The sequence below is a fragment of the Camelus ferus genome, chromosome 3 (assembly GCF_009834535.1).
Source record: "Camelus ferus isolate YT-003-E chromosome 3, BCGSAC_Cfer_1.0, whole genome shotgun sequence".
NCBI classification, from domain to species: domain Eukaryota; kingdom Metazoa; phylum Chordata; class Mammalia; order Artiodactyla; family Camelidae; genus Camelus; species Camelus ferus.
In genome coordinates, this window is record NC_045698.1 from 15948661 (window position 1) to 15976524 (window position 27864).

Sequence of the window (27864 nt, forward strand, 5' to 3'; positions counted from 1 at the left end):
TGGTCTTTGTTGTAAAGCTCCTATATATCCTAGCTCCTCCCCTACCTCTTTAGAGCGGTCCCTCAGAGCGATCTGAGAGGCTGTCACCCCGGGCTCTAAGGGGTTCGAGTCCTCAGAAATGTCTGCCAAAAAAACAACTCTCAACTTTTAGGCTTTGCATTTATTTCAGTTGACACGTGGAACAAGTACCAGCCCTGAACTCTCAGCCTCTGAATGACTTACATTTGAGTCCAACACATCTATTGTGTCCTTGAAGCCTGGGAGACACATGCCGGTTCTCAAAGCATGAAAGCTGCTCTCCCTAGATTTGTGGACCCACAGTAAACTGAAGCACTTATAAAATTTTCTTTCTGAATCTCCAACTCTCTGACTACTTCAACTCTGAGATATTTATAACTTCCTGTGAGGAAGGTATCAAGTTTCAAAACTAGTCTCTTACTAACACATTTGCTAGCACCGTCTGGGTGGTCCTATTTAAGAATATGGAGAGATTTGGTTCACGTTATCTTTAACCAAAGATGGGACTGCAAAGTCTCCACTTTAACACTTGTTCCACTCCTTTGCACTAGGTTATTTGCATATAGCTTGGATGGAATGTTCACAAGCAAATGAAAAATGAAGAGATGGATATGCTCAAGCTCTTCCCTGATACATCAGATTGTATAATCAAGAAAGAACTTAGAAAGAATCAAACATCGCACATGGAATGTAGGTAAGCACATCAAAAAGCAAACTTTTTTAGGTTTACTGAATACAGTCATAATTGTTCAATGAATTGATTTATTCTATCAAATTGTATAGTTTTCAAAACTGTGTACTCAAATCATGACCATCTACAATACATTCATTATACATGCATATTTAAAATCCAAAAGTATTTTGACTTTTAATCATAAAATATGTGGATTTAATAATGTAACTTCTTAGGACTATCCAGATTGAAATATAAATAATCAATGAATTGAAATAGCCAATATCTATTTCTTACAGCTATCACTGAGATGATATTCTGTCCTCCCTAATGATAAGTGTGTTCTCTATTAGTGATACTAATCACAAACTTATATACAGAAGATGCCATCTATGTATTAGCATACTAAATATACTTTCCAACATGTACTCTTTTGCATGTAGAGGAAAGCTTATTCCCTTATATTACTATATACCATAACTGTGAGAAAGAATGATACATTCTTCTTGTATAAGGATCCTGGTTGTAGAGGTTAGCCTAAGTTTCTTATGTGTTGGCATTTGTTTTCTATCCATAGACTACTCTTTTGTACTCATTTTGCCCCAAATATACTTGACATAATTCTTTGTTAATTATTTTGGGCAAGTTATTACAGTACATTATAGTATAATGGTTATTTTGTCAGTAGAGACAATGACAGAAAAATCTAAAGAATAATCATGAAGAGTAACCTGTTCACTCATTCAGTAACACCAAGGCTTACTAAATTGCAGATAAACATATTCACAAGCCTCATGCATGGCTAGTGTCATGTCACTTACAAATTTTGGATTAATATAAAAAACTCTGATATATTCACTTAGTGGAGATATTGACACAGGAAGGAAACTATTTCTGCATTAAAAAATAAATACTTGGATGAAACCACATGTGTCTGGGCCAATTCTAAATTTACGAGTTAGCAGCTGCAGACATGCAATTGTTCTTTTATTAAATTATTTTTCTAATTGGGTTTCAGGTCTTTCAAGATAACTATTTATGATAGGCTACCAAATGAAAACTTTTGCCAGTTTCTCAATTGTCCTCATATTTCCCAACTTTTGAAAACAACTAAACCAATAAAACAAAGCAAACAAAAACAAAAACAACAACATACGTGGGGAACAAGTTTAGCACTGGTTAAACTTATCTAAAATAAAGATACTTTACTTAAAACAATGATACTAAAAGATATGGACAAACATTATAAAAAAAAGAGTAAGTAATAAACATTTGAATACAAATAAAGAATTCGATCACTATATTTATCCTGTGAGTTTCCTAAATTATTAATATTATATTATTACATTATAGAATAATGTTCCATAATAACATTATTAGAAAAATTAATATTATTTCAAATTTTAACATTCCTCAATACATAAAAATTATGTCAATGTAGGAGTGTAATTTCCTTCATCCCTTCCCCATCTCCCCCCAAAATGAATAGATAAAATAGGTACATTCCAAATCAGATAACCATAAGAAGATTCAGTTTCTTAAAAAGGCATTTGACTGACATGAAGTTATGCATAGGCACAGATCAAAATGCCATAATCTGGTAAATTATGTTGATATACTTAAGAAATTTAAGTAATTCAGAGCAATAACCAGGGGATTTAGTCATCTGTTTGCCTAAAACCCTGAATAATTACAATAGCTTTAAATCTCCATATCACTCTATGGTTCCAGGTATGGTAGACTAAGGGGTCACTAAGCTTAAAATTCTAAAAGCATTTATGGGACAAGGTTTTCAAAATTAATATTTTTATATTTTTATAAAGGTAAAGGAAAACAGGCTGATCTTAGATAAAGTGTGTGTGTGTGTATATATATATACATACACTACATTTTTTCAAGATATTTCTTCTGATATCAATAATATTATATAAGAATCTGGGATCTCTTTTGCTACTGGGCAGTAGCAACTGAAATAATGATGTATATATAAATGTCTTACGATGATAATTCTTTCAATAAGTGTCAACTGAGTACTAAGTACAATTGTGTTAGGGTCACAAAAATTCATATTCATGTCAAATGTGTTCATACAGCAAAAACAAGAAACTCACAAAAAGCACAACACAAAAAGCAAATTTCAAAAGCACAGAAAATGAGAGAAAGAACAAAGATTTCCAGTTAATCATGTATATAATGCTTTGAACTCACTGTTTATTAATTTTTGGTTCGGTTGTCATAAGATGAACATTCCACTGTCACTGCCTGTCTCATACTAAAATCCAATACAACGCTGAACAAGAAAAAAATAACACTGACAGAATAAACAACAGTTTTCAATAACCCTTGAGCTGAAGTAAGCACGTCTTTCATATACAAATAAAGGAAATCCAAAACTCCTTGTTTTGCCTGTAATGCGAATGCCTCTTTGTAGGAAGCACACCACAAATATCCCCCTTTCATTTCTCACCCCATTAACCCCCTTGACAAAAGATGCTGCAGAGCTTGGAAGAGTTCAAAGTCTTTTCTTTGAACATTTCAGATGTGCTGAACTGTAAGAGTGGGAGTGGCCATTAATTTCACTTGGATTAACAAGTATCTTTCAAAAATGATGTGTGTCTACAAACTCTTAAAATCTTACAGTGTCTCTGAACAACCCTACTTTTGAATGAAATAAAAGAAATAAAATTAGAAATGAACTTTGAAAATGAAGCGATTTGTCATATTCAAATGAGATAATCTTGAAACTGATCCTAATTAACTTTGCACTTTACAATATTTTATTCTCATTAATGAAGGAAAATATGAGAATGGCTTTACAGAAAGAGCACTTTTTAACGTGAGTTATAAGGACCTACTTCTTTTAATGAGCAATAAGCAATATGGAATATAAATTATTTCTGCAAATTAAAAATATTGGCAGAGTCAACCAGAGAGGAATTAATGCTACACCGGCACCCTAACATATTCCTTTCTGTTCACTGACATGAACAGTGTTGCAGTTTTATTTTGTTGATAGTCCTTCCTTGTTTTAACTTCAGTGACTTCATGTACCTATCTTTTAAACGCCTACAAAACTCACTGATAACCAAACAATAAAATTATAATGCTAACTCCTTGAAATTAGAAGGAACCAAACATCCTTAGCAACTTCCTCTTTAATTACAGAAAGTGGTCGGAGATATTTCACAAGGATCATTTCTATGACATCTCTTGGAAATTGTAATAACCTCTTTCAGAGCTCTTTGAAAGCAATGAATAATAACTTCCCCAAAATTCCCTGCATCATTTGTCATCTCTTCTAAGCCAAGAGACCTCCCAAGTTAGTGGCCACAAAATATGTAGCATGTTCTCACCATCAGGTACAAGATTTATATTTAATATCTCCACAAGAATGAGCATGTAAAAGCTGAAAATGACTATAGCCAAACCAGAAATACGGATTTAAGTTCCTTCTGAAGTCTGCTCAATGAACATCCTCTGTGACAAAGAACACCCCACTTCATCTAGTTGCTCCAGCCAAAAATATAGAGAGTACATTTATTCATCTTTCCTTATCCTTCATATCAATGTATTTCAGTGTATTTTTTCCGACTTTAAGGTCATATTCTCTCTCTGTGCATATTTTCCTCCTTTCTTAGTATTAGATAATCTTGGGCTATTGCAATAATTTCTTATCTTGCCCCCATTCTTGCCCCATATTACCTGGTTGATCAAATAATTCTTTATACGACATAATTTCTCTGCTTCAGATCCACCAATGGTTTCCATCTTATTTCAAATAAAATCAATCCTGTCCTGGCTAAAAGTTCTGATTTACCTATCTTGGAAGACCTGCTTGCCACTGTGGACTTAAAGTGTGACCATTTTGAAAGAAAGTATAGTATTTGATATCTCTATTTCAGTTTTCATTAATCCATGAATATTTGATATTTAAAATTATTATACAACCCAAAATGTGAAAGACATTTAACATTTTGAATATGAGATGTCATTTATAGAAGTAAAATATGAAGCAAAAGTTGAAAATGGAAAATACTACTTTAAAAAAATCCTTAAATGTGTATTCAACGTAGACAAAATTCAGTTATTAATACATAATGCATTCCTTGAATTATCTTGCTGTCTCATTAAAACTTGTAGTCTGTGGGGGTGGTGCAGAAGAGAAATCTGAATTTGCCTTCATTTTCCTCATTAGAAATGAACAAGTTTCATTAAGTTTATAGTTCAATTTGGATTTTAGGATGAAACATGATTTCTGCATTAAGAGAAGAGTAAGTTTTTCATATATCATCGTAAAATATCACTTAAGCTCTTCTGATATATGAACATTCCACATTTAATTTTAAATTGTCTTTGAAAGTTGAGCAATACTAATCAGACCCCTATAAAAGAGAAGAAAGAGTCTGTGAAAAGAGCCTGAAAGGAGAAAGATGCTTGGCATGTTCACAGAGCTTTCTGGAAATCAAGTGAAGGAATGGAGGAGAAGAAGAAAATGTGACCTGAGAGGTCAGCAAGGGGACAATATGGAGATCTTTGTAGATTTTGTTTAAAATATAATGAGAAACCTTGGGAATATTAAATAAAAGTGAAATATAGGTTTAAAAAAAAAATTTATGTTGGCTGTGGTGTGAAGTGCTTTAAGAGGGGAGGTTAGAAGCAACACATCCTGTAGCCATTGTAGGTGTCCAGGTGAAAGTTCATGGAAGTTTGCACCAGCGTGATACCAGCTAATGGGGTGGGAAAAATAGAAGTTTATTAACATGCACTGAGATGGGTAAAAACAGAGCAGCTGGCTAACTGAATAAATCAATAGGTCATTTTAGAAATGATGGGTTTAAATACCTGTAAGCAAGTCCTTGGCTCATAAGCATTACCTGGGAAGTCGTTAGACATTAATACTCAGGCCCACACCCAGAAATACTGATTCCGAAATTCTGCAGGTCGAGGCCCAATATCTGAATTTTAACAAACACCCTAGATGGTGTTAACAAAAGCTGACGTTTGAGAACCATGCTATGAAAGATACAAGAGAAAAGGTCAATTATAGATATCTATCTATATATATGATTTTATGGATTTCAGAGCAGAAGTTTGAGGCAGAAGCAGAAATCTGGAAGTGATCAGCACATAAGTGGCATTTAACACCATGGGAATGGTTGAAATTCCCTGCACTGAGTGGGAATGAGAGAGAAGTGCCAGGACTGAGGCGGACGTTTTGAGTTTTTGGTATTGGGCCCCCAGGGAGACAGGAAAGCAGAGGACGTGAGGTGGTTTTAATCTGGCAATGAGCTTGGAAAGTTACTTTTAAATCCTTAAAGCCTATATTTTCTAAAATGAGACAAATGTCTTCTAAATGCCTATTTGCTTTTTATTACAATTTTAAATCATACACTTTCATGTCAATTTTGATTAGGTATAACATTCTTTTAAATATTTGGTTTTGAATTACAAGAATATGCATTCTTTAATAAAGGTCATTTGTGATCAGAGTATAAATAATTGGAAAAAATAAGCTAAGTGAAGGAAGAGATTTTAAAAAGAGGATGTAACACACAATGTCCATGGAAGCTGAGGAGTTCTGCATGCTTTACAAAGTGGGATGCTAGTTTATGTTTAACAACTGGCTCTCCAAAAAAAGAAAGAAAAAAAAAAAGATTAGCAACTTTTGCCAGTTTCTGCTCTGTAACTCCCAGCAGCACGGTCAGAGTTGGCAAGAGACGTTTAATAGCACCCCATTATATAGTATTGCTGCCACAAAATGCAATGGATAAAAAAAAATCCAAAACATAGATAATAAATAGCAAAATAAATTATAAACAAAGGAGTAAATTATAAACAATTATAAACAAAGGAGTTTAACATTCACTCTGCAAAATTCCTGAGAATTTACTGGTCAGCTCTCATGAACCCACTCCTCACCTGAACTTAAAGGTCTAAGACATAAAGTGAAGTTATTCCAGGTCATGTGAACCTCTTATATTGATACTCTCAGTATATTTAACATATATTTGTTAGCTTTAAATTGTCAACTAAATTTGAGGTGTTCAAGAGTGGGAATCATGTTGTATTGTGCACTGTGTGTTCTTAAATTAAATAGCATGGAGCTGGACAAAACACCAGTTACCTGAAAAATTATTGATGTGTTAGTAAAACTCTGACCTGCTCCTTTTAGTTCTAAAAGTCTTTCAATGGAAAAAGCATTTCTGTAGAAGACTTTGAAACTTATGAAGGTTAAATCTCATTTAAATTATATTCATGATATAAATGAATTAGCTCATACAAGTTACAGTTGTGAAATAATTTATGCAAAATCCTGACATGTTTTCTCCAGTTTAAGATATATACCACCTCGAAGTACAGAATCTATGCATGGATGACTTTTACTGAGCTTCAAGGCACAAAGACGAGTATGGTAATCATAGCAAAGTAGATCGAGAGGTTGGACAACAGTTTTGTGTAAGCTTGGTTCTTCAGCCTGATTAATCTGAACTGAACTATTCAAGGATTTTTTTCAGTGCCATGGAAGTGATTTTTTTCTAAAGTAGAAGAAACCAAGGTAAATTTATATCCTGAAAATTCTGAGCCCCTTCCCTGACATGAAAGCTGTAAGAGACCCCAGACATTGTCCTAGATTCTGAAACTTTGAGCATGACTGGAATTCATCCAAAGCCAAGTCATTTTTCTTTGCCAAACAAACGCGCGTGTAATTGCCAGGGGATATACTCCAAATGCTCCACGCCTGTATTCGTTCCCTAGGGATGCCAGGACAAAATGCCACAATCTGGGTGCCTGAAAACAACAGAAATGTATTACCTCACAGCTCTGAAATTATGGTGTCAGCAGGGCCATGCTCTCTCTGAAATCTTTAAGAGAGAATCCTTACCCTCCTCTTACTAGTTTATGGTGGTTTGCTAGCAACTCTTGGAGTTCCTTGGCTTGCAAATACATCACTCCAATTTCTGTTTCTACTGTCACATGGTCATCTTTCCCTTGTATGTCTCTATCTTCTCTTATAAAGACACCAGTCCTGTTCGACTGAGACCCACCCTAATGACCTAATCTTAATTCAATTATGTGTGCAAAAACTCTACTCCTATTAAGGTAACATTCATAAGTATTCTGGATTAAGGCTTCCATGTACCCTTTTTTCAGCTACAATTCGACCTATAACAGCACCTTACTAAGTATGACCCCCCACTTCTGTCTCCAGAAGAGGAGTAAACACTCTGGAATGTATCATAGATTTTAGCTGACTGACCAAATGTTGAGGATTTAATTATTACACAGTTACTGTTACATAATTAATAGGTCTGAGTTTTGAAAATGTTAACATCCCAGAGTTGATAGTATTCTTTCCAAATTTAATAAATAACGCATCATTTTAGATATTTTAATGACTCATGCTAGCTTATACTTTTATTTCTATAACACTCACTTTACACACTCAAATTAAAATTATTTCATATTTAATGTGAGGCTCAAAAGTGTTTCTGTTCTACTGTTTCTTTTTTATCTATTTCCATTATAGTTAATCATGTTTCCTGTTCATTTCAACTTAAAAAAAACCCTGAATGACAGAAACATCATTTTAAAAAATCTATTAAAATCTGCTCCCTTTCATGCACCTTGAATAAGTATTTCCATTTAAGAGCACTATAAAAATGTTGGCATGGCTGTAATGAGATAATTAACTTTATTGCTATTATCATGGTATGAGGCTAAACCGTACCCTCAGCAAGAGAATTAGTGTCCAGCTGTTTCAGGTGTCTCTCTAAGAATTTTCACAGGACAATGTGAACTCTTCTGTTATTAAAAAAATTAATTATCTACTACTCATGTTTTAGTTTTTCATCTTAAAAAGACACTTCATCATATCAGGTCATGAAACAAATTTTCTGATTTACCTATCTTGTATTTCTTTGTTTTGTTTGATGTATAATGAAGTTTATAGAATATTTTCAAATGAAAATAATTATGAACCATATAATATTTGATTCTTAGTTTAATGCCAAAATTAAGATTGCAGTTATTCTGTGTCTTATATAATCTTACACTATCAGTAAAAAAATTAGTGTATTTCAAATTAATATACTTAATTAAATAAAAAGCTCAAGAATATATCATCCAAATAATTCAACAATGATGTGAGCCAAGAAGCATAAAGACCAAGGATCTCTGTTAGTTGAGATGGTTTTTGAATGAGTTTTGAATGAGTGAATGAGATGCATTGACTGTGATAAGAATATAAATATAGAAAATTATTTTGCTAGAAAATTGCAGCATGTGGAAGAGAAAAACCTATTCTTAGGGAGCATATTAGAAAAATACTAAGGAAAATAATGACTTTAAAAGAAGAAAATAATTAATACACAAAATGAGGCAAAGAAATAATTGTGAATTAATAAATAAATGACTTCTCAAATAAATACATGGAAAATCAGATAAAGCAAGTTCAGCAAATAGGCAAAAGTAGAAACTAAAGGCAATAGTGAATATCAAGTTTAAAACATTACAGTGCTAGGAAAGACACTAGAAAACCTAGAGAATTTTTCTGTTTCTTTGGAAAGGAAAAATATGAATAAAAACAAAAATTGTGGTATAATATTATTTGGTTTAATTTTGAATCTCATTAGTCAGAATTTTAAAGAATGGCTCAAAAATTACTCATAATGTGGCCATGCAAATCAAAGCAGAAATAGAACTTTAACTTTCCACTTATGACAATTTAAGAAGTTTCATAATATCCAGCAATATCAAAGGCATAAGAAATGACAATGTTCACAATCTTTTGGTGACAATTTAAATTGATGGATGTGACTCTTCTAGGGAGCAGTTGGCAATATCTAGCAATATTTAAACATGCTTTATTTTTGACTCAATGATCAAAAGAAGTGAGTACAGAATAGTCATTTTGTTACTGTTAGGAAAAGCAGAAATATATTCAAGAGAGGCCACCCTGTTAAATAAGACTATAGGTAATTCATAGGCTAAAACAAATAAGCCAAAAAAACCTGTGTATTCATGAAAGAAGGAGGTAGATCTCTAAGGGCTAAAAAATACTTTAAATAAATAGCTATCTACAGAAAAATGTGTGTACTATGAATGCTTACCTCTGTGAAAATAGTTGTAGTTCAATATAAATAACAAATACAAACCTTTGGGAAGGCAGTGGGTGGAGGGTGATGGAAGATTTCCTATCTCACTTCATTTCTTTTGCTTCTTTATTTGCATATTATTGATTGATTGATTGATTGATTATTTCAATTGTGGTTAACCAGGAGATAATCTTAGTGGTCTTTTTAGTTTTTATCATTATACTTCTCAATTTTTATAGAAATGTATTAAACATTATATAAACATACTAATAACACAGGGAAGAGTGAGGGAAGGGTATTCAATAAATACTGCTGAAATTTTTTAACAACTGGAAAATAACAACTCAAAGCCTTACCTCATTGTACAAATTACCTCATGCAATACATTCATCCATTCCAGATAAACCAAAATGTCACCGAAAACAAACTGAAATATATTATAAGGAATGTTTATCAAACACTGAAAGAATGATAGCTTATGAATCTTTGAGGGCTAACAGAAATGACAAAAATAACTCTCAGAAATATGCATTATGGAATAAAGAATTTGTTAAGGATATTAAAACAAAATTGTCCATTAATAAGTCTGAGAAATACTATATCAAAAATTAAAAGTATGTAGTCGAGTGAAAAGCAAAGATCAGAAACCAGATGCCAGAAACAAAGAGGGAGGAAGGAGAGGGATTAAAAACACATCATAAGAGCTGGTACTGAATGTCTGTGGAACACTGGGGTGTGAGGCTGCACTCAGCAACTAGGTGGTTGGAAGTGGGCTTCCTACATAATCCTGAGTTAAGAAGGGACTTTCAGTCTTTTAAATTGGAACTAGAAAAATACCCCTGGCCTGGGGACATGGCATGGAGGCTGGCTGCCTACATGGTGGCAAAACAACCACTGAAAGGAAAATCAGGTGTTACCCATCCTTGTGAGAACTTGAGTGTCAGGAGACGTTACCATGAAAATCAAACTAGAACCAATACAATCCAGTGTATCCCAGCAGAATTAAACAAAAATCTGCCCAAAGGAATATTTATGAACACAGGACACCTGCAAAACTCTCAGAGAGGATGACACACCCTGAAGATAAACTCACACCATGCAAGAAAACACATGAAAAATCACTAGAAGAGTGTCCACCAAAGCAGAAAAGAGCCCAACCTCTCTCCATATAAATATTGTTAATTTAGTTAATTGAGCAATTTGTAAGTTTATAAATCCTGACCCAAATCTTTTATGGAAAATTTGTTTCAGTAAAGATGCCAAGAGAATATATCATTAAGTGAAGAAACAATGTAAGAAGGAAACAACTGTGATTCTAGTAAATTAACAGGCAGACCACAAACATATAATTTACAAACATACAATTAGGAATAAATCAAGAAAAATGGTCAAACAAGAGACAAGTAAAGAAAATAAGAGACAAAATAATGAATGATATATTTTTCACAGATCTAATTAGCAAAATATATTAACCAAGGCTGGCAACAATAAGCTGTAAAGGATCACTCTCAGAATTGTGTGTGTGTGTGTGTGTGTGTGTGTGTGTGTGTGTGTGTGTGTAAACAGCACAATGCTTTTGAGTAGGATATTGGCAGTTTTTATATAGAAACTTAAATAATCAATGATCGATTTCTCAATGCCTTTTTAAGATCTTAGTGAAAATTATACTAAATGTACACTATTCTGTTAGTTCAAATATGTAATAGCACTATGTACCAAAAAGTCTTGCAATATGGGGTTATTTAAATAAAAGTATATATGCCCAATGGATTTCTGCCCAGATCTAAAAGTTAATTTTACAGAAAATACATAAGAACATTTAGTGGTAGCCAAATGCCTAGTGTGTAACTGTTCAAAAATGTTTGTTGAATAATGAACAGATAAAAGAGGATTTAAATCAATCAAAATAAAAGCATATATATATAATATATATATTATATATAATGTTAGGTGGGAAATATAGGAAAGCTAAAACATCCTCATTCAAACTGTAAGTGAAGTTTTGAGAATATTTACATAAAGTTCTTAAAAGTGGAGCCACTGAATTATATAATCATGTAATCAAATTATTTATTAATCATGAATAAATTAATTTACTAGATACATTTAGTGTTATTTATTCTTTCTACTGTTTAATGATGTCAAAGTAAGTATCATTTTATAGCAATAGTAAAAGGGACAGATAATTTTTTTAAAACCCAATTCAGAATACACACCCTTTAGGAAAAAAAGATATATTCACTAATTTCTCCTAAATGTTAAATTTCTATTTCAGTCTGTAACACTGTCCCATGGTGGTCTTAGTCAGCTTGGGCTGTCATAACAGAATATCACATACTGGGTGGCTTAAAAACGGCCTTTACTTCTCACAGTTCTGGAGGCTGGAAGGAGACAGCTGCCCTCCTGCTGTGTGTCCCCGAGTGGCCTTTCCTTGGGGACAGTGAGCTCTCCTGTCTCTTCCTCTTCTTATAAGGGGACTGAATCCCATCTCTAGGGCTTCACGTCCATGCTCTAATTTAAACCTAGTTACCTCTCACAGACTCCACCTCCAAATACTGTCACATCAGGAGTGAAGGATTCCACAAAGGATTTTAGGAGCACAAACATTCAGTCCTGTAGACATGACTGAATGTCATGTAATAAAATTATGTTACATTAAAATTCAAAAATTGTATTGTCTTTTTATTTCGTTGTCTTTTTTTGTCTTTCATTGGCCCTTGTCCTTCCTCACCTCTTACAGCAAGTGCCGTATGGAAAAACCCTTCTTTACTCTCTTCTTTACTTAGCATCTCTCCCTTTTAGTAAAATGTGTTCAGACTCCTTATCACCGTTCACAGAACCTCACGTGATCTGCCTTCTAGTCATTACTTAGATCCCAGTTTTTATTCTTATCTTGACTAAATCAGATTCATGCAACTGGTTATCTTATTTTCTCTTGGATCTGCCAAAGCTTTCATTGCAGTAGGGCCTGGGAGCCTCGCTATCTATAGACCTCAATCAGAGGTTGGTAACCCCTCTCCCTAACCCTGTGTTTTAGAAGACCCTGCAGATCACCGATAACTGAGACACAAAGTGTTTCTTCTTCTCCTTTTTGAACGATATTGGGTTTTTAAAAAATGTTTTTTTGAAATCCAGTAACCCAAGGAGGACATGGGAATGATGGGAAGATGGTCACCCCAAGGCTGAACTGGACAGAAAGGCCAAAGGAGGTAACTGAATGAGAGTACTTCTGATCAGTGTGAGGGTTTGTGTTAAGTGCGAGAGCATGTCTGACAAGGTCTGACTGCGAATGCGGCAGTTTGTGTTGGGGTGTGTCCCCGGGGGTGCTGGAGAGAAGGTGAGTGATTGAGGGTGTGTGTTTTGGGGGGATATGAGTGAATCTTCGTGACTTGAGAGTGAGTGACACTGTGTGAGAGTTTTGTGGTTGTGTGTCCATGAGTATAAGAGCAAGTAAGAGTGTGTGTGTGTATTTGTGTGAGTGTGTGAGGGTAGCAGGGCAGAGCTTGAATGAGTAAGTGTGATACACTATATGAGGCTGTGCGTTTGTGTGTGGTGGGGGGTGTATGTGTGTGTAGGAGGGAGGGCAGAGAGGAGAAAACCATTGGCCTCTGAACTTGTAACACGGAAAAAGAGGGGGCTTTGGTGTCAGTGTGGCTCCCCCAAATCCCCAAAGTGAGTGTATAGCAACTCTTGTTTCCTCCCCTCTGCTAATCTGAGAGACACTTAGAACTCCTTAGGCATCCTGAGTGGGAAAAACGAGACACTGAGAAGCTCCCTGGGGTGCCCGACAGGACCGTCCTCTCCCGGGTTCAAGATCTGTTGCTACTTGTTGCCTGCAGAGGCGGCTGGCCTCAGGCTCGCTCTGATCCGAGGTGAGAACAGATCCATGGTGGGGAAGAGGGTGCCTTGTCAGGCCAGCTTGTGTTCACATGTCACATACTGAGAGAGATGGTGTATACTCTTGGGTCAGCTGCCCCCGTGAGGGGCTCCCTGTGAAACACTGCCCGGGGCGTGGTCCCCCATGGCTCACGCACATCTCCACTCACATGCTGCTTCTTCTGATCACCTTTCTTGATGAAACCACCTAAATTCTCATCCCACTTCCTGTTTCAGGCTGCTTTCTATTTATTTTTAGTTATGCCTACCTGACATTATATTTTAATTTTTTGGCTGAGGAATTCATTTTCTCCGTCCTGCACTAGAAAAGTAGGCTCAGTGAGAGGAGAGACTTAGTCTCCCTTTTGGCACCATATTGTCGGTGTTTAGAACAATGGCAGGCACATAGTAGCTGCTCAGCTAATACTGGTTGAATAAAAGGAAACCGTGGATATAATGTCTAAATATGATACCTAATAGAATGTCTGAATGATGTCTAACAACTAAACAGAATTCATATTTGTAATTCACTTCCTCCGCCCCTACAATTTATTCTATCAAAGACAACCAGGTTCACTTTTATAAATCATTAATGCGATTATGACTATTTTTCCCCTGAACAATCTCAGAAATTTTATTTTGTTTTCATTTTGTTTGTTTTTTGCTTCTTTTTTTTTTTTCTTTCTTTCTTCTTTAACCTGGTTTGTAGTGCTTTGAGGGGGGAAAAAAAGCACAATCCTGAGTCTAAAGTTCTGTGCCTCTAAAATGTAGGATGAGAATTCCCTAATGTTAACATTCGTCTTTAAGATAATTCAAGTTCAAATGACTTAGCTTCATCTATAAATCAAGACTCAACATCCCAACAGTGGAAATTCTACTTTCAGTAACTACGGGATCCCACAGAGAGAAGTCTGGTCCTTTTGAATAGCTGGGAAGTATACGCCAGGCTCACAGAACTAGTTAGTGCCACCACAGAACTAGTTAGTGCCACCACAGAACTAGTTAGTGCCACCTGAAAATAGAACTTCTTTCACTTTTATTGAGAAGTTTATAAAAGCATTTGTATCCTGCAGTTCACAATAAGTTTTGTTTAAGACACCTATGACGTCTTTAGTACTAAGCGTATAGTTTAAAAACTATAAAATCTTTTTATCTTAATTCCTCTTCTTTTATGCAAAATTTATAATAGAACATTGTATCTGTTTGCCATCTCATACAAATAGATACAGGTATAGGAACATGGAGAGATATATATATATATATGTAATGCATTTGTATGATATGGTTTTAGATATAGATACAAACATACATGCTTTTATATTCTCTCCCAAATAGTGAAATATTTACAATGTTTAACATACTGGAAATAATTCAAATTTTCTCATGTAGCACACCACTTTTTTCTGTTTTCACATATCTGAAAATTTTGTAACTGTTTTACATTACTGACTTAACAACCAGTAAATTACAATTTCCCTAACTTGCCTGAGGATTAGGGTTACCTGGAGTACTTAATAAAAGTTCCCATTCTTGGACCCTAACTCAGACCAATGGAGTCAAAATCTTATGAGGGTGAGGGGCTGGCACAATTGTCAGCATCAAACAAGTACATAAACCCACTACTCCTAAATGCCATGTGACTCTACAGAGCACTTTGAATTATACCCAGCATAGAGCGGAAAGCAAATAAGTATGTCTCAACTGAAGACTAAATGGCTCATGTGTTAGTTTGCTCGGGCTGCCATAACAAAACTACTATAAACTGGGAGTTTTTAGACAACAGACATCTGTTGTCTCAGACTTGTGGAGGCCAGAAGTCCGTAATCAAGGTGTCAGCCAAGTTTGCTCCTTCTGAGAGCTGTGAGGTAAGGGCCAATCTCTCTCTCTCTCCTTGACCTGTATGCAGGTGTCTTCTCCCTAACTCACTTTAAAGCACCCCTCTATGCGTGTCTGTATCCAAATGCCCTCTTCCTACAAGTACACAAGCCATACTGGGTTGGGGCTCATCCCAATGACCTCATTTTAAGTCGATTATCTCTTTTAAGGGCCTGTCTCCAATTAAGGTCCCATTCTGAGGTACCGGGGCGGGGGGAGGGGGCAGCGTTAGAATCTCAACACAGGAATTTGGAGGAAGGGGCACAATTCAAATGATTAACAGGTTAAGAGGAAAATACCTAATTTCCAGTTATCCATCTATATTTAAATTTGCTAATTATTAGCAGGCATATATTCTCTGTTCATTTTCTTTCTAAACTTTCTTCCCTGTACCATTATAAGAGAATCACATATGTGAGAACTTTTGTGAAACTTGATGACTTTGTGATCAAGGTGAATATGTCCAGACACTTTCTTGGAAGGAAGCACAAGTCCTTAGTGTGCAGTATCACAGAGAAACTTCTAATTCGTTTCTGCCAAAACTTCAGCGTTGGGGTAATTTCTCAAAGCCCTGCAGCAACTCCCCTTTCCCATTTGACATAAACACCTACGTCTGCATGTCTTTTTTTGAAAGGAAAACAGGAACCCTTAAGACAAGAGAAAGAAAAGTACTGGGTTAATCACGGCAGAGGTGAAAAGGTCAAAGACGAGGTGTAGCCTCTGGGATGGGTCTTTTGTCACCATGAATAATTAACGAGCACCGGGGAGCACAATCTGCTGCTTCAGAGCATCCAGCCCTGGTACCGGGCTACGGGCCTCTGAATCTCAAGTTGTAAAAGGAGTCCTAGTTTACAAGCAAATGCCGTGAAGATCTTGTATTAGGTTTTGAAGTTTTTTATTTTATGTAATTGACTTAAAAGAAGCCTGGATTATGAAGGTTAAAAGAAGCTATCAATTTTCTAATCCGATTGCACTTCTAGTGTTGAGACTTTAAAATATTTACTCTTACCTCCCTTCACTTTTCCATTTAATGAATAGTTGATGCAATTATTCTTTTCCATTTTTAAGATAGATAATGGTTCCCAAATTAACTGTTTATATATATATATATATAAACACACACACACACAGATATCTCCATATTTAAACTGTTAAGTACAGGGTGTTTCTGAGCCCCTGACTTTCTGTTCCCTCATCACATTTTACTGGCACAACCCTAATTCTTGTTTTATCCAACATCCCTGCATCTATGTCTGAAACACTAAATTTGATTGGAGAAAGAGACATAATCATGGTAACTGTTCTGATTTTAAATTCATAAGCATCTCACAGAAGTAGACCATTAGTGGTACCTGGAATCCAACTAGGTTTCCCTAATCAATTCCTTCTCTCTCTCACAAAGGAGATAAGTCTACACCTTTACACCTGTCAAAATTCTAATCTGTTCTTCTCAGCTGATGACCTTTTCTGGAAAATAGAAAGCATTCGGAAGAAAAATTGCACCCGTTCTCCCAACACCCAGTCTACAAACTCCCTGCATGAATATATGTATATGCACTGCTCTGTCTTGTTTTCATTAAAATGGGAGAACTTGCTCTTCTCTAAGTTCAACGCCTACCTGTCCCTTGTGCACGAATTTCATAACCTCTCTCCTACTCAAACATTCTACCCTTACAACAATCCTCCATATTTCTGTCATCATTATTTTATCATGTTCCTACTGAATTACTATCAGAGATATAAAAGTATTCTGTAACACTATATACTATCTCAAAGCCACCAAAATACTTTTTTTTATCCCCAATTACTCTCCATATACAAGGCTATATCCACTCCAATATTTGATACAACTCCTATGAAAAAACAAATCTATATCTTCTGTCTCCAATTCATCTTTTGTCATTTTCTCTGGAACAACTTCCAAATAAGATTTTATCCTCATTCCTTCAGGTCACCAATGACTTCACGTCCCAATAGGTCTCAGCCATCACCTTGCTCTAGTAGCATCATAGGGCATAAATCAATCACATCTTATTTTCTGAAGTGTTTTATTTCTATTGTTTCTAGAATATCACTCTCCAGAGCCTCACTCTCTCCGAGTTTTTCTTTAACTTTGTGGATTGTTTCATCTTAGGTTGTCTTGCTGAATCTGTTAAAGAAAAACTTATTCTGACCCTTGTTAAAATGGTAGGAAAATTTTATAGATGCCTATTTCAATAGAGTTATTGCAATAGAAGCAAGAGATGGTGCTTAACTTTGAATACAGCAAAGACAGCTGGCGACTTGGAGCCAAAGAGTTGAGTGAGGGCATCAGTGGGTGGGAAATTACTAAGAGGAGACTTCAAGGTTAGAGTGATTCTTGAAAAACTGATTTAACAGGACTCTTGCTGAAGGGAGGTCAAAAACTTATACATAGAAAGGTGAGGCGATGAAAACTTGATTAGGTACCAAGAGTGATCAGATATCAGGGATGGTTTATTCCCACTAAATTGACTTAGCAGGATTCTTGCTAAGACTGGGCTGGACAGAACAAAGACAAGAAAGACAGGACAGGAGCCGTACTAAAATTTGGTCAAGGGCAGGGTATTTGTCAAATCCACTTTTACCAAGTTCTGAATTTTAAAATGCCCTGAACTTTGTCTTCAGGCCCTTTCTCATCTCAATATTAATATTTACCTCCTAGGTGATTTAATCCAATACTGTGAATTTCAACACTATCCATATTGTTTTACTTTTCACTTTTCAGTTTCTAACCTGAATAGTTTCCCTAAATTCAGACATAAATATCCAACTGGCTACTAGACATGTCCACTTGGATTACTAAATAAATTTACAGCTTACTGTAGATAATAATCTAGTGGTTACCACTAGGGAAGAAGGAAGAGGCAATATTATAGGAGTGGGGGAGAAGTGGTACTTACTATTGAGTGTTAGTTGGTTCATGGATGTTTTGTACAACATGGCAAATATACTCAATATTTTATAATAACTGTAAATGGAAAGTAAGCTTTAAAACTATATGAAAAATTTAAAAACTTAAAAAGAAGAGAGTTTGGCAGTTTAGAGAAAGAGAGACGTTTATAAGAAGAGAGTTTATATTTGAATGTAAGATCTTTCTATAAAAATAAAAGAAATTATGTCAAAATAAACATCTAGAAAATATATTAGAGTTATGCCATTTATAATGTATATCAAAATTATCAGCATATTAGAATTTAAAAAAAGACATCTATGCAGAAATTTAAAAAAATCTAATAAAGAAGCTAAAGTATGAAAAAAAAAACTTACATCTTAGGATTTCCAAAGCTTAATCCTTGGTTTGCTCCCCCAGCTATCATTTCTGCCTTCCACGTTTCCCATCTCAATAAATTACATTAAATTGTGAGCTATCCTTGACACTTTGTTTTATTCCAACATCCATTCTATCAAGCCATTGTGATTTTATCTTCAAAACAGATCCAAGTATACTTATAGGTTTTTAAAAGAAGCCTCATACTTACCCTTTTTAGCCTTTAATCAAAAATAATCTGACCTTGAAAAAAAAAAAACAGATCCAAGATTTTACCACACTCAGCAATATGACCTATGCTTATAATACCTTCAGCCCTAGTACACTGTCCTCTTATCAAGTCTCCCTGTTTCACACTTGCCTTCTTATGTTGTATTCTTCATTCAGAAACAGGCACGATCCTTTTCAAGTGCAAGTGACATGAACATTCCTCCCTTGTTCAGTGCTCTCAATGACATCACATTTCAGATGGATCTTTTAATGAAACCCAAGTTCCTCACCACGAACTTGGAGGCCTTACCTGATCTGTCATTGGGACTCTCCTCTCTCCACAACTACTCCTGCATCTTTCCTCCTTTTCTGACCGTCCTCCAGCTGGAATGACTGAGGAGCTCTGAACCCTGCAAGTGCTCTCCCACATCTGTGCCTTTGCACTGGATAGTCCCTCTTCCAAATACTGTCCCTTAATTTTGGATATGACTCATTTCCTCATTTAAATCACATCTCTGCTCACATATCAAATTATTCAAGAAGCCTTCCCAGATCTTTGTATAAATAGATCTATATCCTGATCCATCACTCTTTATGTTCTTGTTCTGACTTCTACTCGTCGTAGCACTTAGTATCTATTAACATACATTTATTGCATGTCATGTGCCTGCTGCTTCCTACTACAATGTAAGTTAATTTATAAAAGGATCTTGACTTTCTTTTTCACTGCTGTCTCCCGACATTTTAAACTTTTTATGGTAAGCACTAAATACATATTTATTGAGTGAATAAAAATGTACAGTGTGTTCATCCAAATTCAATCTTTTTTTTCATTTTGGAAAGTATCCATTTGGAAGCACATGGATAGAAACCTTTATGAGTGATGATACAGAAGTAATATTATTAAAGTTGGGCAGAGAAGGGTGTAAAAAGTTCTACCTCATATCAATTGCAAAAAAAAACGGAATGAAAGTATTGATTCTAGTAAGAATTCCCTTAGCTTTAGAAAGGAATTAATGCCCCAACTTATGTGATTATATATACCACAGACCTCCCTGACTTAGTATACATGTGTGGACTTTATTTTTGTCAATTTCTAAAGTTATGAATGATAAGGCTACTGCAATGTAAATTCGTGTAAATGTTGTGTAAATTGGAACTCAGGTTTCTCTTATCTCATTATCAGCCTGTGTCTATCTCCTTTTTTTAATAGCCCTGTACTATCTCAGGAAATCTGTATTTAATCAGAGTACATGACAAAAGTCTACAGATTTGAAGAAAAGGAAAAATCATGCCTTGAGACACAGTGAACTTGAATAACTGATCCAAAGTAGCACAGTTACTAAATAGTGAAACAGTAGAATTATATAATTCAGAGCTTCTTAGATAATATAAAATATAGCCACATAGTTGGGTTGTTGAAAGACTTAATAATGAGTAGTCACAACTATAGCATGATGTTGAAGAAGATTGTTTCGTTCATGTATGTTTCCTGAAAAATGGAGGAGGAGGTGTTAGTACTGATGACCTGGCCTGGTTGAAGGGTAGAGGGGCTGCAGTGTAGTGAGAGAGGGAGAACACTGACTGCAGCAAGATCCCAAGGGAAGAGGTGAGAGCTCTATTTTTAACTCACTGTGGCATAAAACCAGGCCAGATACACTGGTGAAGGAGAGGCGTGATGTCAAGAGAATCAACCAAGAATTTTGCAGAAATTAGACTGAGGCAAATAATTCTCATCAGGAAGGCATGATAAAGAATAAAAAGCTATGAATATATGTATATATGTGCATCACTGGGCCATTATGCTGTGTACCAGAAATTGACACATTGTAATTGACTATACTTCAATAAAAGTTTTTAAAAAATCAAAAATAAAAAGAATAAAAAGGTAAATCCTAATGAGTTTTGTAGAAGATTCACAACCGAGTGATCATATGGGTGATGTTAGAAAATAAACCATGAGAAATGTCATAGGGGATTGTAAACATGATAGTAAACTGATAGCAAAGGAGGATGTTGGGAAGACAATTCATTTGGTAGAGTCACAGTGATGCACATTGATTACTTCCACTGTGGCCATGTAAATAAGTGGAGAAACATGGCTGAATTGACAAGAAAGCTTACATGGTGTAATAAAACTAAGATCATGTGTAAAAACTCAGTTTATTAGTGGTTATATATAATATATAGATCTGTATGTGAATATATAACATAGAGAAAGTATTTTTGACTTTTGTGTTTATATACAAACTAGCATGGAAAAATGCCTCCAAAGCAGGATCAACTCTGATGTTTGCAGAGCTCAGGCAAGAATATAAATGGAGAACCACACAGCATATGTCTCAATAGTGAATGCCAATGAATCAAGCTAAGAAATTACTTAATCTGTTCTATTCTCCTACCTCGAAAATAAACTTTTATCACAGTCTGGAAGTCCAGGTTAGGTAGATGGAGTCCCATCTCTACCATCAGTAGGCTCTGGAAACCGTCTCTGATTGGTTGGTCACAGGTTAAGTTTGGGTACCTATTAGGGACTTTAACTTGAATGCTGGAACTTAACTCCTCTTGGTGAAAGGTGAAGCCAGCAAACATCCAGAATAGGGCAGGTGACCCTTCTGCCTGAATCTAAGTCATATTGTCCAGATGGATACCCCTGAAATGTTCATCAGCATATCAACTGGACAGTATGATTTAGCATGACTTAAAACTTTCATCCTTATTCTGTTATTTGAATTTTCTTCAGAAAATTGTTTTAAATTTACTGTACAAATGGAGCAGCATACATTTTAATTTTTACCATCCAGTATGAGAAGAAAAAGGTTGGGCTGGGCCACGACTGGGCTGGGCTAACTCATGAATTTTAAGTCTCACCCTGCTAGACCAGTTTCGGGTTACTGCAAGTGACCTTTTGCTTCTGCTTTTATGTTACTGCCTAGCTGTACTCACCCTGTTGGTTGATGGACCCCGAACTTGTAAGCGACCCTATAAAACCGCATTTACACTTCCTGGAGGCGCTCAGAGCTCAGGAGCGATAGCCCCTCTGAGCCTGCCGGCATAATAAACCTGAGTACTCCAACCCTCCGAGTGGCATTTGTTTCTTGGCTTGCCTGCCATTTCTGTAACAAGTACAGGAAAAAATAACTAAGCCATTAGGAAACTGTTTAATACAATCTATGCAAATCTATGATTTCCACTTTTAAGTGAAAGTGTAACATAATATTATAACAGTATTCAACAGGATGAGTGGAAATAAAAAAATACTGACTACATTAATATAAATATATTTCCAGTAGAGAGAATACACAATAATATTGCATTTAGCAATGAAAATGCAGTTTCTATTTGATATTAGACTCACTATGATTCAAACTGAAATGTAGGCAAAGTTAAATCCATTTTGTTTCACAAAGAAAACCATAAATATTGTAAAATGGAAAAAACTCTAGTGATCTTTTTCCTAAACTTTTTCATTCAGCTTTTTCCAAATCCCTTTATTTCAAAACTAAGAAATTGCATTTTAATCTTTAAAGACATATACTGTAGTCGGAAAAAATATCCAGGAACTGAAATATTTGCCAAGCAATAAGATATTCTAAATGTAAATTTCAGATCACTTTTAAATACTAGAAGTTATATAATTTATTTGGTCTTGTAAAAATAACATTTCATAAATCACAGAATTTCCTAGAGATTATTTTTTCCTCTGAGCCATCAATATACTAATAAAAAGTAGTACTGAAAATATTTTTTCCATCCAAATGTTAAATCCTTAGCTAAACATTTTATGAAAAAATTTAAGCTTTCACTTATATTTTTTTATAATTATGCCTCTCTTAATATAACTATTCTATTTATCTATCTTTGTAAATATTTGAGGTTAAATGAGGCAGATTCACTATGCATTTAGTGGTCTATCAGCTGTCTACTTAGCTTATTTGAAAAGTCTGATTATTTTTCATTATGAGAATTTCCATATAATGCTCTACTTAAATAAATGGATTAATAACATATGCATATCAGAATTTTACAGTGAATTTGTATTAAACAAACTACCTGATTTTAGTGTCTTTAAGACAATTTGAGTTAAGAATTAAGTTAGCAGGATGGTTTACTATTCAGTAAATATTGCATTTCATAGTGCAATTAAATTGATTTCAAGAAATGATTAATCTAAATTGAATATAAAATTAATGTCTTATGAAACTTATGTGCGTCACACACTTTGTACTCAATCTCCACTTCTGCATCCCAATGTAATAAGTAACACCATCAGTGGTACCTGTGACATTTCTCTCAGTCCTGTCCACTCTTCTCCGCTCCTCCTGCTGCCTTTCCCATGTCCTAACCACAGTTAGTGTTACTGCAAATGATGACATTAAATTGAGCACAGACAATATTTCAGTCCCCATGTGTATATGCAATATATTTAATTGTATAAGATACCACAAAAAATGTCATTAATATGGTGAAGTATTTTCCAAATTTAATTTATAGGTATATCTTCAAATTTGTGTATTAAAACTGTATACAGTGTGTATCTAATACTTTATATAAGGTGCACTGTTTATAGGGAATTTTATAGTGTATGATTTCATCTCTGACTTCAAGTGTTTTCCAAGCTAAAGAGTCCCAATCAAACATTGTTCATCTATTTTTATAATTTGGGAAGGTGGTAGCTACACGGTAGAGAAGTCACCATGTCTAAACTGACTGAGGTGGTTTATCAAAAATCTGTCCTGATGCCCGGGATAAAGTCTCCCTTCTTGCACCTGGAGAATCATTAAGTTTTATGAGCCAATCTCAACTCTTTTACACACACACACACACACACACACACAAACGCATGCATATACACACCACACACATACACAAACACACCACTCCTAGGCAGTTATAACACTACTGGACCACCCTCATGGCTAAAAAAGCAAAATGACAACAACAAAACAACACACAACCAAAACTTTATGAGCAATGAGAGTCTTAGGGCTTCACTCTCATGTGTACTGGTTACAATAAACGGTGCTACAAAGACAATAAACAAGTTTCACATCCTAAGTCATACCCACAAACCCACTCCAGTGAGAAATTGTTGCTTTCCCAGGATGGTAAAAACATTTACCTTTCCATTATCAGTTGTGTCTCCTGGCATTTTCTAAATAAGACCACATCACTTTAAACTTGAAAAGAAACTTTCAATCCAAGTTGTGGATTTGACTTATTCTGCTCCATGAGACCATAAGAGATTCACTATGTCTTTTTAATATGTTCCTGATGAGGGAGGAATACAGTGTGAAATCAAATTTTATTTGAAAATTGCCATTTGAAAATAAAATGCTCTTTGGTATCTGAATTTTATTCAAGTTGAGAAATAGTTTTCCAATCAGTCGATTTTGCCAAGCAGTCTAAAACAATCTAGTAAACAATCATTAGCAGCTAAATATATTAACAATATCTAAAAAGAGAGGTGCATGTCCAAATGTAGAAGGTCAAGTTTAGCTACAAAGTATTCAAATAAGTAATATCAAGAGCAAGTATATTATAATGGTGCATTGACTTATACCCTGTGAGCCTAAAAGACTTGTTCTGCCTTAAATGTCTAATTACTAGCAGAACTGAATTTATGGGGAAAAGGAAGCCCCATTTGTTGTTCATTATGAATTTAAATTCACAAAGTGCATCCATTTACCAACATAATTAAATCCTGTATATCATAAATTCTCACCAGAGTGTTATCTTTCTTTTCTGTTTCCTAAAAATGCTAAGGGACAGATACAATCATTTAGATAATTTTGAAAGATCTTTCCCCAGTGTAATTGAAGACTGGAAATGGAGGAAAAGGCTTTCTGTTAGTTCTTTATCACAGAGAACGATCCTATAAATTCAATTAACTATATTAATATTTCAAAGTGTTCTAGCATGTTTATGTTTTAGGTTCTTATTATCCATTGAGTGATTTAGAGGCCATTAAATGTATACGTGGGAAAGGAAAACAACTTGACACAGAAGATTCATATATCAAACATCAGAGGCTACAGAAGTGTGTGTGCCCTGGTATTCCCAAAGAGGAGGTTTACAGTGAAATTTTTTCTTGTTTGGGTGCAACTTCTGAAGATAATAAAATAAGTTTTAAACATAATCTTCATAACCTGCCTTATGATTTATTTCGCCCTAATGTTTTAACGACTGATTTGCCATCTTTCTTCACCACCTCTGCCAATTTTTAGTAGAGAAATGACTTTATTTAACACTTTTCAAAATGTAAGCTTTCTTTGCCTCAGTTTTCCTGTATACATATATCTTCTATTATACAACAAAAAGAAATATGTTTTCTTTAAACTAGGTATTCTTAATTTCTGGAACAGTCCCTGAAGACTATAGAAATGTTTATTCAACATGCTTTAATCCAAACACACAAATTTACTAATTTGCCACTAAATGCCCCACACTATGCTAATCATTTCAAATAAAATAGTAAACAAAAGGCATATGGTCTCTGAGCAAATGGAGCTAAGAGTTCAGTGGAAAAGGCAGACATTAAAGAAAGGAAGACAGAAAATGTGTAACATACAAGTCAGCCCAATGCATAGAGGGACCCAGTGCATCGAGAAAGAATGTTCACAGTGAAGTCTTGGTAGAAATGGCCTCGCAGGAAAGGACATTTATCTTAAGCAGGGTAAGACAGTCCACCAATTTGAGACTGAACTGATACTCTGAGTAGAGACTTCCTGGTTTTACCTAAAGGTCTACAGGGCTAATTTTAAACCCTTAAAACAACATCTAAGTAGCTATCTATTTTTGGAAAATGGATAGTGACATGTCTCACATAAGAAACTGAAAGTCACATTTCAGTAAATATTGTAATAATTCATTAAAATAGGTCTTAGACTGATACTTGAAAGGAGAGTGTGCATTTGCTTGCTTTGAATTTTTTATTTTTGTGGTTTGTTATAGCATTTACAAGCATCCACATAATTAAAAGAGAACTAAAATGTTCCCATCATGCAAAATCCAAACAAAACCAAAGACAAGCCCATTAAACTCTCAGTATACTGTGACTTTCCTTGAATACACTGAGAAAAATTTCTAAACCCTTTATGACTTCCTTTCAAATAGTTGAAAATAAAATTTCTAGCCTTAACTTGAAAAAAAAAAGAAGTAGCTCATTAATTTGAACACTTTAGGTAAGTTTTTTTTTGTTTTTCCTTCTTTTTTTTAATATCAGGACTTTGAATCCTGAGCAAATTTTGTGCCAACCATATTTTTTTTAATATTTTTGTTCGCACTGGTAGATCACATGCACAAACTAGATTTAAGAAAAAACATATATTTCAAAATGATCTTGCTGCTAAGTTATTTTTATGACATCAGATATTTTGGGGAAAAAAAGGTTGTACTTTTCCAATAGACACTTTCACTAGGTAACTTTAAATTCACTAAGTATATTCACAAAGTATATTTTAAATGCATGTTTGATTTAATTATATGAGATACTGCCCAAGCTTCATAAGCCTAAATCTAGCAGAAGTGCATAAATTTTTTTTGAAATCATAGTTTCCAAAGGTTATTGGACTGCTGTAGAGTGTTCCATTGTGAATGTCCATTTGTTAGACCAGATGGGTGCAGAGATGAGCCCTGAAGGTAATGGAACATACTTGACGTTCTTTTTATTTTCATTGCAAAATAGATTCTCAGTATTGGCAAAATAGGCGCAAGTTCTGACGTGCAATGTCATTAAAATTAAAAAGAAATGCAACTCTTTTTTCCAGCCAGAGATCACTTATAGCATATTTCCTTCACTTTTATTTTTTATTGATTAAAAAAATGAAGTATGTTAGTTAATTTTTGGTGGTTATTCATTATTATAAAAGTGAAAGTTATTTTATAATGGCAGTGGAGGTACCATCACCTGGTATCTCTTATGGTATATTGTTTTCAGCCTATTTAAATTCACTAATTACCATAATTGAAATAATAAAGTAAGTGAAAATCAATGCCTCCTATGCAAATTTCATTAACAGTGATTACCTATAATACCTCTACGTTTATTGGGACAGTGCTACTTCAGAAGAGTTTGCATGAAAGGTAAAAAGATAGACTACTAACTAAGAATACAAACCTTACAGATTACTTGCTAGGCTTTTATATTACAGATGAGAAAAGCAAGTTCTGAAAGAATGCGGATCCCTGATTCCTACTCCAGAGAACTTCCTCATGTATGTCATGAAGAGAGATGTTCTCCACAAAATCCTTGTCTGTACAGTACCTCATAGCATGATTGACATGTCAGCTGGTCATTTGCTCTCCTAGCTCCCCCTTGTCTTTATATACCACAACTTTACCCAGTCATCTGTCGATGGACATTTAGGCTGCTTCCATGTCTCGGCTATTGTAAATAGTGCTGCTATGAACATTGGGGTGCGTGTATCTTTTTGAATTGGAGTTTTCTCAGGATATATGCCCAGGAATGGGATTGCCTAATCATACTGTAAACCTATTTTTGGTTTTTTAAGGAATCTTCATGCTGTTTTCCATAGGGGCTGCACCAAATTATATTCCCACCAACAGTATAGGAGGGTTCCCTCTTTTTCCACAATCTCTCCAGCATTTATCAGTTGTTGACTTTTGAATGATGGCCATTCTGACTGGTGTGAGGTGATACCTCATTGTAGTTTTGATTTGCACTTCTCTGATAATTAGCGATATTGACCATATTTTCATGTGCCTATTGGACTTCTGTATATATTATTGGAGAAATGTCTGTTCAGGTCTTCTGCTCACTTTTTTGATTGGGTTTTGCTCCTTATTGTCTAGATTTATGGTCAAAA